This window comes from Arachis ipaensis, chromosome B04 (genome assembly GCF_000816755.2).
Source record: "Arachis ipaensis cultivar K30076 chromosome B04, Araip1.1, whole genome shotgun sequence".
Classification (NCBI taxonomy): Eukaryota; Viridiplantae; Streptophyta; class Magnoliopsida; order Fabales; family Fabaceae; genus Arachis; species Arachis ipaensis.
Genome location: NC_029788.2, coordinates 102213966 through 102217822, shown reverse-complemented (window position 1 = coordinate 102217822; position 3857 = coordinate 102213966).

Sequence of the window (3857 nt, the reverse complement as noted above, 5' to 3'; positions counted from 1 at the left end):
AAAGAAACCTCAGTGCTCTATGTTCCAACTATCAAGAGCCACCACCTCCATATTCATATCAAGAACCACCACCTCTCTATCCGTATCATGAACCATTATCTTTCTACCCATATCAAGAGCCACTATCTCCCTATCCATACCAAGAACCATCCTCTTTTTACACTTATCAAGAACCATCACCTCCTTCTTATTCATCTCAAATACCATCAGATCTTGAACTTCTCATAAAAGAATGCTTACATGATATAAAGACAAGTGTCAAAAATATAGAGAAGCATATGCAGTCGATTATCAAGTACCAGGAAGAGGAACAAGCAAATTCCTTCCCAAAAGATACAATGCAAGATCCTATGGAAGAAGGTGAGGAAACCAATCAAAGGAGTTTATACTCCAGTGCATTAGAGAACTTTCCATCCTCACACATGGAAGAAGAGGAAGATGCAAAAACAAAGGAGGAAGATACACAACCTCCCATGCCCTTGGTAAGCAATGAAGAAGAGATTGAATTAAAAGAAAGCTACCAAGAAGAAGAGGTTGAAATTGAGGAAGCTTGCAAGGAGGTGGTAGAATTCAAAGTAGAACACAAGGGAGTAGAGCTTGCAAGACCTCTTCCAAAGCCATCACCATCCAATACAATATTCAAGTGGGTAAAATTTCTTTCCTTAATCCTTACTTTCCCACTTGAATATGGACTACTGGAGACGGATGGTCAACTTAGAGCTCTTTGTGGCATTAAGAGTAAGAGAAAGATGGTTAGTGGTAAGAGTTGTCAAGCAAGGTTCAATATGGTTGCATGCTCCGAATTGAAGTGCAAGAATTGGTGTAGAGCTAATCTGAATGGGCCTAGAAGGTTGTTTAGATGTCTCTGTGAGAATTCAGATCGCTTGCCACCCGGTGGGAACAATGGTGATCCACAAGAAGACGGGTGTAAAAGCAAGGTTTGGGACCCTGAAATTCATTCCCACAATCAACACTCTTGGGGTCTTGTCACTTGCTTCAACTTGCTCAAAGGCTTTATGCGCCTAGTTTGGGATCCCGGTAGCCATTGGAATTACAAACATTGGTGGAGATTTCTGGATCAGTACAAGCACAAGCCACCATGACAAGGAAGCTCACAACATGTCCAACTTAAGGACTTTAACTAAAAGTGCTTGGTGGGAGACAACCACCGTGGTATGATCGTTCTTTTTCATTCTTAGTTATTTTTCGTAATAGTAGTTTTCTTACTTAGTTGAGTTTTATTAAGTTCTTACTAATTTTCTGATCATACAGCTATTTTATCACAGGAACCGAACACCTCAAGCTATAAAAAAAAAAAACACCCGACGCGAAAGCATCGCTGACACGTACGCGTCATCTAGGGGTGCAAGAAAAATAAAAAGTTACAGAGAGTTGCGCGGGAGTGGCGCCAGAATGAAGTTTTTCGCACAAACAAGCCCATGCGGACGTGTGGCCCACGCGTTCGCGTCATTTGTGATTTTCGTCATTCACGCGGTCGCATCACCGACGCAATCGCGTGACCTGCAAATTCGACGTAACAGAGCATTTTGGGCAGAGAGTTGTGCCAGCTTGGGGCAAGAAGTGTGCTAAACGCACAAATTTGGTCACGCGGATGCGTGATTGACGCGTTCGCGTCAGTTACACATATGGCCATCCATGCGATCGCGTGCCTGACGCTAACGCGTCATTATGAAGAATGCGCGACGCACGCGATCGCGTCATTGACGCGAACGCGTCGCTTGCGCCACCCAGTTTTCTTCTCTCTCTCTCCCAATCCTAATTCTCTCTTATTCTCTTATCCTTTTATTTTTTTCTTTCATTTTAACATTTGTCTCTTCTATTTTCAGTTCTTATTTTCTTGAGGACAAGCAAACCTTTAAGTTTGGTGTTGACGCTTTGCTTAAGGTTTTTTGTTTATTCCTATGGCACCAAAAGGGAGGCGAATCATCTTCACTGAGGAGCACAACCTGAAGAATAAACGATTGCTAGGATAACTAAGGTGGTTGAGTTTCTTTCATTTTTTTTATTCCTCCCCTCTTTGTCTATGTTATGTTCCAGTTTTCTACTATTTTTCTTTGTTTGTTGGATGATCCTTTATTAGTTAGAATCCTAGGACTAGTTTAGTTTTCTTTTAATTACTTTAATGATGAAAAGATGTTTCATGTACCACTCACTGAACTTGAACCTAAAAAGAAAAGAAAAAGAAGTGATGTAGTGCATGAGAATTTGAGTTTAATTTTTAGAGTAGTCTTATTTACTTAAATGTGGTGGTATTTTCTGTGACTCTGAATGCATGCTTGAACAGTGCATATTTTTGATAGTGAAGTTTATGAAGGTTAAAATTGTTGGCTCTTGAAAGAATGATGGAAAATAAAAAAAAGAAATGTTATTGATAATCTGAAAAATCATAAAATTGATTCTTGAAGCAAGAAAAAGTAGTGAAAAATACAAAGCTTGCGAAAAAAAAGAAAAAAATAAAATAAAATAAAATAAAAAGCAAGCAGAAAAAGCCAATAACCCTTTAAACTAAAAGGCAAGGGTAAAAAGGATCCAAGGCTTTGAGCATTAATGGATAGGAGGGCCCTAAGGAATAAAATCCTGGCCTAAGCGGCTAAATCAAGCTGTCCCTAACCATGTACTTGTGGCGTGAAGGTGTCAAGTGAAAAGCTTGAGACTGAGTGGTTAAAGTCATGATTAAAAGTAAAAAGAGTGTGCTTAAGAACTCTGGGCACCTCTAACTGGGGACTCCAGCAAAGCTGAGTCACAATTTGAAAAGGTTCACCCAGTTATGTGTCTGTGGTATTTATGTATCCGGTGGTAATACTGAAAAATAAAATGCTTAGGGTCATGGCCAAGACTCATAAAGAAGCTGTGTTCAAGAATCAACATACTGAACTAGGAGAACCAATAACACTATCTGAATTCTGAGTTCATATAGATGGCAATCATTCTGAACTTCAAAGGATAAAGTGAGATGCCAAAACTGTTCAGGATTGCAGTTGTAAACCTCACTATAAGAGAAGACATGGGCTTAATCGAACTCTCATTCTCATGCAAATTCACATCCTAAGCTTATATTAGTTTTGGTTGCTTGAGGACAAGCAACAGTTTAAGTTTGGTGTTGTGATGCGTGAGCATCTTTCCTATCTTTTCCTAGTGAATTTGCATATAATTTGTTGAGTTTAATTAAGAATTAATTATATTTTATCCACTATGGATGCTATTTTGAGTTTTGTGCAATTTTATTTATTTTAGGTAGCATTCGGATGGATTTGATGAAGTTTCTGCAGAGAAAGAGAAGAAACCAAGGAGATGACCAGCGAATACCGACGCGGACGCATGGCTCACGCGACCGCGCGGAATGGAGGAGATCGCAATGACGCGATTGCGTGCCTGACGCGAACGCGTGGACTGGAATCTGCATAAATGACGCGAACGCGTGGACGACGCGGACGCGTCACATGCGCCACGTGCAGAAAAACGCTGGGGGCGATTTCTGGGCTATTTTGACCCAGTTTCCAGGCCAGAAAACACAGATTAGAAGCTGCAGCATGGACAATTCAAGTGGTCCCCATCCATCCATTGAAGATTTGATTATTTAAATTAATTCAAATTTAAATTCAAATTTTAATTCTAGGAAAAGATATTATTTTAATTTTTAGTTTTAGATATTAGATTTTAAATTTATTATGATTAGTTATAAAAGGAGGAAGCTTTCCTTCCTTTGGGGAGGGCCGGGGGAGATTCCACCTCATCCCATCAGGGGTACATTTTACCTGAATCCTTATTTTCTCTTTTCCATGAGCAACTAAACCTCCACTGTTAAGGTTAGGAGCTCTGTCTATTTCTATGGATTA